We start from the raw sequence: 8743 nt of genomic DNA on the forward strand, positions 1-8743 counted from the left end.
GAAGCAGCCAGTAGGCTGTCAGAAAGCCAACTGTGCTTTTCATCACGCAAAGGGACGTTACATCGATGGAGTCTTCGTTAGAGTGAGTTTAGGTCCTTTTTCTTTAAGTATTGAGGAATTAATTTTGAATATTCCTTAGTGGGTGCCAATACTGTAGGAGACATCAGGTACCCGTTCATTTGTGAGTGCAGGAAAAGGTCTGCAGTCCTAGGTGGTCAGCTAAACCGAGTGTCCTGCTGGTGTACTGCTGGTATTTGTTTTCTGCTTTCATGCTCAGCTTCTCTCTGCTTTGTGTGATATTTGCCTTGCAGTTTGCTTTCTGTTGTTTCATCTTCTGCTGGGTGGCAGGGAGATGTGTTGTTGTTTGAAGGCAAGTCATTGTTCACGGTGTAAACAGTGGCGGGATGGGCAAAAGGAGATGCTGCATTCATTGCCTGTGCAGGTTATCTGCCTTACCTACCAATGCTCTTCGTGCATTGTGGCCAAAGTTTTAAACTGCCATGTTACTGATGATCCTCCTCTTCCTCTAGCTACACTGCCAAGTGTATCAAATCACGATGATTTGAAAGTGGCTCAGATGTCACTGCAGCAAAACAAACTTTCTGTCCAGTCCAATGCCTCTCCATAGCTAAGGGGGGTGACGAAAGTGGAAAACTCGGAAAATGTCCCAAGCCCTACACACCCTCCAGTTGTAATCAATGCTGCAGATGATGATGAAGATGACGATGGTGAGCATGCTTTGGTTCTTGGAAGGACTTTGTGCTGTAAATGAATGTATAAATCACAGATGAGCTGAGGTCTGACTAGCGATAGGGCAGGCAGTCTGGTCAGCTCGCTGGTGGCTTTGTCTGGCGGTCAGTGGACAGAACCTGAAATGCTGGAGGAAAGCTTAGAACCACTCTTGGCTTTAGCTGGTCTGTTGTGTAAAGCTCTATGTGAAAGTAGGAGGGAAATTCCTTTTTCTTCTGTCTGAAGAGTAATATGTTGTGTAGTAGTTAAAGCTGCAGAGAGAATCTAGAGTCCGAGATGTTTTGTCCTAGTGTAGTCTCCTTACGAGTTCATCAGGTCAGCGTAGCTGTATTAAAAAAAAAGAAAAAAAAAGCTTTTTTATATGAGCCATGGACTGGAGTGTCATCGCATGAGCTACATAATCATGAACAATCTGGTCTATGCATAGCTGAACAGATTTTTCCCCTTCAGACCAGCTTTCTGAGGCAGGAGAAGAAACTAAAACTCCCATCCAGCAACCAGCTGAGGAAGGCCAAAATGGATTACGGATGATTTCCACTCGGAAAGCCAGTGCTACTACTGCTAAGCAAGGTATTCCGGCACCTGTAGTAGGATAAATCGGAAGGAGAACTTGCCAATGAACTCGAAAGCAATGTGGCGTAAAAACACAACAGAATGTAGGGGTGCTGAATGGACTCGGTTATTTCCATGATCTCATTTCTCCCTAATAGCATCATGTGCCCATTGGGTCAGAAAGTTGAACTGCTTTTCTTTCCTTTTGGAGAACAAAACAGGGCCACAGCATGGAGTTTAAATGGCTGCACGTGCAGCCTGGCAACCACTGTTGAAAGCCATATCTAACGATAGAGGGATCTAATATCGTGTCAATGGATTAAAATTAAAACTACAATTTTTACCCTGAAGGGGGAAAGGAGGGGCAAAATGCCATTGATTCTACGGTTCTTTCAGTTGTGAGGAGTGTTGACGGGGTTTATTGTAAATGCTTCTGAAAGTTCCTGAGCACTAAGAAGCCTGAGGATCTGTGGTCCTCAGTGAGTGCCTCTAAGCCTTAGTCTCATTAAGTGTTTTCTGTTTTCAGAGGACGGTCTGAATTTTGGAATAAAAACACTTGAAGAAATCAAATCGCAGAAAATGAAGGAAAAAACTAAGAGACACGGTGGTGAGTTAATATTCCCTACTTTCTTACCCTGTTCACCTTCATCCCGTTTGACGTTCTTTTTTAAAAAAGAAATTCTTCCAGTAATACCGGGTAGCTGGCTATGCTTTGGTGAATCCAACTATTTGCCAAAGAAGTGAAATTTGATTGGCTTCAGAATGGCAGGTGATGGTGGCTGGGAGCTGCTTGAGGGAGAGACTTCCATTTTTAGCTGGGGGCATCGAGCAACCTGATTCTCAGCCAGCTGGTATTCTAGATGGGAATTGCAAGGGCAACCAGAGGCAAATTAGTCACCTCTCTTATTTACATGCTCTGGTCACTGTATGTTTGACAGTAACGGATAATTAAAGTTCTGTGTTCTTTGCGATAGTTTGTTATGTTTGGTAAACTTCCTTATGTTTTGCTTGCTCTGAACAGAAGGTCCTTCAAGATCTTCTCTTCCTCCCGTCGATTCTATGATTTTTCCTGCTCCGGAAAAGGAAAATGTCCGGGCAGGGGTGAGAACTGTGACGCCGTCTACAGAGGAAGGTAATAATTAATGCTTTTGTTTTGATTTCATTCCTCCTAAACTGGAAGGTTAAAACAGGAGCTCCGGAGCTCCCGGGGTCCCGCCAGGGGTCACCGGGGTGGGTCCTCGGGGGCACCTGGGGGCTTGCCGGGGGTCACCGGGGTTTGTACTCGGGGGCGCCTGGGGCTTGCCGGGGGTCACCGGGGTGGGTGCTCGGGGGCGCCTGGGGTCCCGGCGGGGGTCACCGGGGTGGGTCCTCGGGGGCGCCCGGGGGCTTGCCCGTGGTTACTGGGGTGGGTCCTAGGGGGCGCCCGGGGTTTTCCAGGGGTCACCGGTATGGGTCCTTGGGGGTGCCCGGGGGCTTGCCGGGGGTCACCGGGGTGGGTCCTCGGGGACGCACGTGGGCTTGCCGCGGGTCACCAGCGTGGATCCAAGGGGGTGCCCGGGTGCTTGCCGGGGGTCACCGGGGTGGGTCATTGGAGGCGGCCGGGGGCTTGCCGGGGGTCACCGGGGTGGGTCCTCGGGGGCGCCCATGGTCCCGCCGGGGGTCACCGGGGTGGGTCCTCGGAGACGCCCGGGGGCTTGCCATAGGTCACCGGGGAGGGTACTCGGGGGCGCCCAGGGTCCCGCCGGGGTTTACCGGAGTGGGTCCTAGGGGGCACCTGGGGCTTGGCGGGGCTCACCGGGGTGGGTCCTCAGAGGCGCCCGGGGGCTTGGCGGGGGTCACCGGGGAGGGTCCTCGGAGGCGCCCGGGGGCTTGCCGGGGGTCACCGGGATTGGGTCCTCGGGGGCGCCCGGGGGCTTGCCGGGGGTCACCGGGGTGGGTCCTCGGGGCTCCTGGGGTGCCGCCGGGGGTCACCGGGGTGCGTCCTTGGGGGCTCCCGGGGGCCTGCCGGGGGTCACCGGGGTGGGTCCTCGGGGGCTCTCGGGGCCTTGTCGGCGGTCACCGGGGTATGTCCTCGGGGGCGCCCCGGGGCTTGTTGGGGGTCTCCGGGGTGGGTCCTCGGGGGCACCAGGGGTCCCTCTGGGGGTCACCGGGGTGGGTCCTCGGGGGCGCCAGGGGTCCCTCCGGGGGTCACCGGGGTGGGTCCTCGGGGGCGCCCGGGGACTTGCCATGGGTCACCGGGGTGGGTCCTCCGGGGCGCCCAGGGTCCCGCCGGGGGTCACCGGGGTGGGTCCTCGGGGGCGCCCGGGGTCCCTCCGGGGGTCACCTGGATAGGTCCTCAGGGGCGCCTGGGGTTTGCCGGGGGTCACCAGGGTAGGTCCTCTGGGGCGTCCGGGTGCTTGCCGGGGGTCACCGGGGTGGGTCCTCGGGGGCGCCCGGGGGATTGCCGGGGGTAACCGGGGTGGGTCCACAGAGGTGCCCGGGGGCTTGCCGGGGGTCACCGGGGTGGGTCCTCGGGGGTGCCCAGGGTCCCACCAGATGTCAGCAGGAGTGGGTCCTCGGGGGCGCTCGCGGTCCCGCCGGGGGTCACCGGGGTTGGTATTCGGCGGCGCCTGGGGGCTTGCCGGGGGTGACTGGGGTGGGTCCTCGGGGGCCCCCGGGGTCCCACCGGGGGTCACCGGGGTGGGTCCTCGGGGGCACCCGGGGCTTGCCGGGGGTCACCGGGGTGGGTCCTCGGGGGCGCCCGGGGGCTTGCCGGGGGTCACCGGGGTGGGTCCTCGGGGCTCCTGGGGTGCCGCCGGGGGTCACCGGGGTGCGTCCTTGGGGGCTCCCGGGGGCCTGCCGGGGGTCACCGGGGTGGGTCCTCGGGGGCTCTCGGGGCCTTGTCGGCGGTCACCGGGGTATGTCCTCGGGGGCGCCCCGGGGCTTGTTGGGGGTCTCCGGGGTGGGTCCTCGGGGGCACCAGGGGTCCCTCCGGGGGTCACCGGGGTGGGTCCTCGGGGGCGCCAGGGGTCCCTCCGGGGGTCACCGGGGTGGGTCCTCGGGGGCGCCCGGGGACTTGCCATGGGTCACCGGGGTGGGTCCTCCGGGGCGCCCAGGGTCCCGCCGGGGGTCACCGGGGTGGGTCCTCGGGGGCGCCCGGGGTCCCTCCGGGGGTCACCTGGATAGGTCCTCAGGGGCGCCTGGGGTTTGCCGGGGGTCACCAGGGTAGGTCCTCTGGGGCGTCCGGGTGCTTGCCGGGGGTCACCGGGGTGGGTCCTCGGGGGCGCCCGGGGGATTGCCGGGGGTAACCGGGGTGGGTCCACAGAGGTGCCCGGGGGCTTGCCGGGGGTCACCGGGGTGGGTCCTCGGGGGTGCCCAGGGTCCCACCAGATGTCAGCAGGAGTGGGTCCTCGGGGGCGCTCGCGGTCCCGCCGGGGGTCACCGGGGTTGGTATTCGGCGGCGCCTGGGGGCTTGCTGGGGGTGACTGGGGTGGGTCCTCGGGGGCCCCCGGGGTCCCACCGGGGGTCACCGGGGTGGGTCCTCGGGGGCACCCGGGGCTTGCCGGGGGTCACCGGGGTGGGTCCTCGGGGGCGCCCGGGGGCTTCCCGGGGGTCACGGGGGTGGATCATCCGGGGCGCCCGGGGGCTTCCCGGGTGTCACCGGGGTGGGTCCTCAGGGGCTCCCGGGGTCCCACCAGGGTTCACTGGGGTGGGTCCTTGGGGGCGCCCGGGGCTTGCCGGGGGTCACCGGGGTGGGTCCTCGGGGGCACCTGGGGGCTTGCCGTGGGTCACTGGGGTGGGTTCTCGGGGGCTCCCAGGGGCTTGCTGGGGGTCAGCGGGGTGGGTCCTCGGGGGCGCCCAGGGTCCCACCAGATGTCAGCGGGGGAGGGTCCTCCGGGGCGCTCGGGGTCCCACCGGGGGTCACTGGGGTTGGTACTCGGGTTCGCCTGGGGGCTTGGGGGGTGACTGTGGTGGGTCCTCGGGGGCGCCCGGGGTCCCACCGGGGGTCACCAGGGTGGGTCCTTGGGGTCACCGGGGTCCCGCCGGGGGTCACTGGGGTGAGTCCTCGGAGGCGCCCAGGGGCTTCAAGGGGGTCACTGGGGTGGGCCCTCGGGGGCGCCCGGAGGCTTGCCAGGGGTCAACGGGGTGGGTCCTCGGGGGCGCCCGGGGTCCCGCCGGGGGTCTCCAGGGTGGGTACTCGGGGGCGCCCGGGGGCTTGCCATAGGTCACCGGGGAGGGTCCTCGGGGGCGCCCGGGGGCTTGCCAGGGGTCACCGGGGAGGGTACTCGGGGTCGCCCGGGGGCTTGCCGGTGGTCACTGGTGTGGGTCGACGGGGGCGCCTGGGGTCCCGCCGGGGGTCACCGGGGTGGGTCCTCGGAGGCAGCTGGGGGTTTGCAGGGGGTCACCGGGGTGGGTCCTCTAAGGCGCCCGGGGGCTTGGCGGGGGTCACCGGAGTGGGTCCTCGGGGGCGCCCGGGGTGCCCCCGGGGGTCACCGGGGTGGGTCCTTGGGGGCTCCCGGGGGCCTGCCGGGGGTCACCGGGGTGGGTCCTCGGGGGCGCCCGGGGGCTTGCCCGTGGTTACCGGGGTGGGTTCTAGGGGGCGCCCGCGGGCATGTCGGGGGTCCCCGGGGTGGGTCCTCGGGGGCACCCAGGGGCTTGTCGGGGGTCTCCGGGGTGGGTCCTCGGAGGCGCCAGGGGTCCCTCCGGGGGTCACCTTGTTGGGTCCTCGGGGGCGCCCGGGGACTTGCCATGGGTCACCGGGGTGGGTCCTCCGGGGCGCCCAGGGTCCCGCCGGGGGTCACCGGTGTGGGTCCTCGGGGGCGCCCGGGGTCCCTCCGGGGGTCACCGGGATAGGTCCTCAGGGGCGCCCGGGGTTTGCCGGGGGTCACCAGGGTAGGTCCTCTGGGGCGTCCAGGGGCTTGCCGGGGGTCACTGGGATGGGTCCTCGGGGACGCCCGGGGGATTGCCGGGGGTAACCGGGGTGGGCCCACGGAGGTGCCCGGGGGCTTGCCTGGGGTCACCGGGGTGGTTCCCGGTGACTCCAGAGAATCCACTGGCACCACTGGGGACCCACCCCGGTGACCCCAGAGAGTCCACTGGCAGCACTGGGGACCCACCCCGGACACTCCAGAGAGTCTACAGGCACCACTGCGGACCCACCCCGGTGACTCCAGAGAGACATCTGGAACCTATGTGGACCCACCCCGGTGACTCCAGAGAGTCCACTTGCACCACTGGGGACCCACCCATGTGACCCCAGAGAGTGCACTGGCACCACAGGGTACCCACCCCGTTTACTCCAGAGAGTCCACTGGCACCTCTGGGGACCCACCCCGGTGACTCCAGAGAGTCCACTGGCACCACGGGGGACCCACCCTGGTGACAAAAGAGAGTGCACTAGCACCAAAGGGGACCCACCCCGGTGACTTCAGAGAGTCCACTTGCACCACTGGGGACCCACCCCGGTGGCTCCAGAGAGTCCACTTGCACCACTGGGGACCCACCCAGGTCACTCCAGAGAGTCCACTTGCGTCACGAGGGACGCACCCCGGTGACTCCAGACAGTCCATTGGCACCACTGGGGACCCACCGTGTTGACTCCAGAGAGTCCACTGGCACCACTGGGGACCCACCACGGTGACTCCAGAGAGTCCACTGCCACCACTTGGGACCCACCCCGGTGACTTCAGAGAATCCACTTGAACCACTGGGGACCGGCCACGGTGACTCCAGAGAGTCGACTGGCACCACTGCGGACCCACCCCGGTGACTCCAGAGAGTCCACTTGCACCACTGGGGACCCACCCAGGTGACTCCAGAGAGTCCACTTGCATCACGATGGACCCACACAGGTGACTCCAGAGAGTCCAGTTGCATCACGAGGGACCCACCCTGTTGACTCCAGAGAGTCTCCTGGCACCACTGGGGACCCACCCCGGTGACAAAAGAGAGTCCAGTTACATCACTGTGGACCCACCCCGCTGACTCCAGAGAGTCCACTGGCAGAACTGGGGACCCACCCTGGTGACTCCACTGGCACTACTAGCACCACTGGAGACCCACCCCGGTGACTCCAGAGAGTCCATTTGCACCACTGGGGACCCACCCCGGTGACTCCAGAGAGTCCATTTGCACCACTGGGGACCCACCCCGGTGACTCCAGAGAGTCCACTGGCACCACCGGGGACCCAGCCTGGTGGCTCCAGAGAGTGCACTGGCGCCACAGGAGACCCACTCCGGTGACTCCAGAGAGTGCACTGGCGCCACCGGGGACCCTCCCTGGCGACTCCAGAGAGTGCACTTGCGCAACTGGGGACGTACAACGGTGACTCCAGAGAGTGCACTGGCACCACTGGGGACGCACCGCCGTGACTCCAGAGCGTGCACTGGCGCCATTGGGTACGCACCGCCGTGACTCCAGAGAGTGCACTGGTACCACAGGGGATGCACCCGGGCGACTCCAGAGAGTGCACTGGCACCACCGGGGATGCACCCCTGGCGACTCCAGAGAGTGCACTGGCACCACCGGAGATGCACTCCGGTGACTCCAGAGAGTGCACTGGCACCACTGGGGATGCACCCCGGAGACTCCAAAGAGTGCAGTGGCATCACCGGGGATGCACCCGGGTGACTCCAGAGAGTGCACTGGCGCCACCGGGGACCCACCCAGGTGACTCCAGAGAGTGCACTGGCACCACCGGGGACCCTCCCTGGCGACTCCAGGGAGTGCACTGGTGCCCCTGGGGACCCACCCCGGCGACTCCAGAGAGTGCACTGGCACCCCTTGGGACGCACCCCGGTGACTCCAGAGGGTGCACTGGCGCCACTGGGGACGCACCGCGGTGACTCCAGAGAGTGCACTGGCTCCACTGGGGACGCACCCCGGTGACTCCAGAGAGTGCCCTGGCGTTACTGGGGACGCACCGCGGTGAGTCCAGAGTGTGCCCTGGCGCCACTGGGGACGCAGCGCCGTGACTCCAGAGAGTGCCCTGGCGCCACTGGGGACGCAGCGCTGTGACTCCAGAGAGTGCCCTGGCGACACTGGGGACGCACCCCGGTGACTCCAGAGAGTGCCCTGGCGCCACCGGGGATGCACCCGGGCGACTCCAGAGAGTGCACTGGCGCCACTGGGGACGCACCGCGGTGAGTCCAGAGAGTGCACTGGCGCCCCTGGGGACGCACACCGGTGACTGCAGAGAGTGCACTGGCACCACCGGGGATGCACCCCGGTGACTCCAGAGAGTACACTGGCGCCACCGGGGACCCAGCCCGGTGACTCTGGAGAGTGCACTGGTGCCACTGGGGACGCACTCCGGTGACTCCAGAGAGTGCACTGGCGCCCCTGGGGACGCACACCAGTGACTCCAGAGAGTGCACTGGCACCACCGGGGATGCACCCTGGTGACTCCAGAGAGTGCACTGGCACCACCGGGGATGCACCCGGGCGACTCCAGAGAGTGCA

At 64.7% G+C, this 8743-nt stretch overlaps 1 long non-coding RNA gene across 1 annotated transcript; it reads left to right on the forward strand.

Moving 5' to 3' along the window:
* Window positions 1-560: 560 nt before the first annotated feature.
* On the forward strand, window positions 561-2428 carry LOC308186484. Its single transcript, XR_013944080.1, has 4 exons — window positions 561-728; window positions 1201-1320; window positions 1829-1909; window positions 2324-2428. It is a non-coding gene; the product is annotated as an uncharacterized lncRNA (long non-coding RNA).
* Window positions 2429-8743: the final 6315 nt, after the last annotated feature.

Source organism: Anser brachyrhynchus (genome assembly GCF_964034855.1).
Source record: "Anser brachyrhynchus genome assembly, contig: SCAFFOLD_50, whole genome shotgun sequence".
NCBI classification, from domain to species: domain Eukaryota; kingdom Metazoa; phylum Chordata; class Aves; order Anseriformes; family Anatidae; genus Anser; species Anser brachyrhynchus.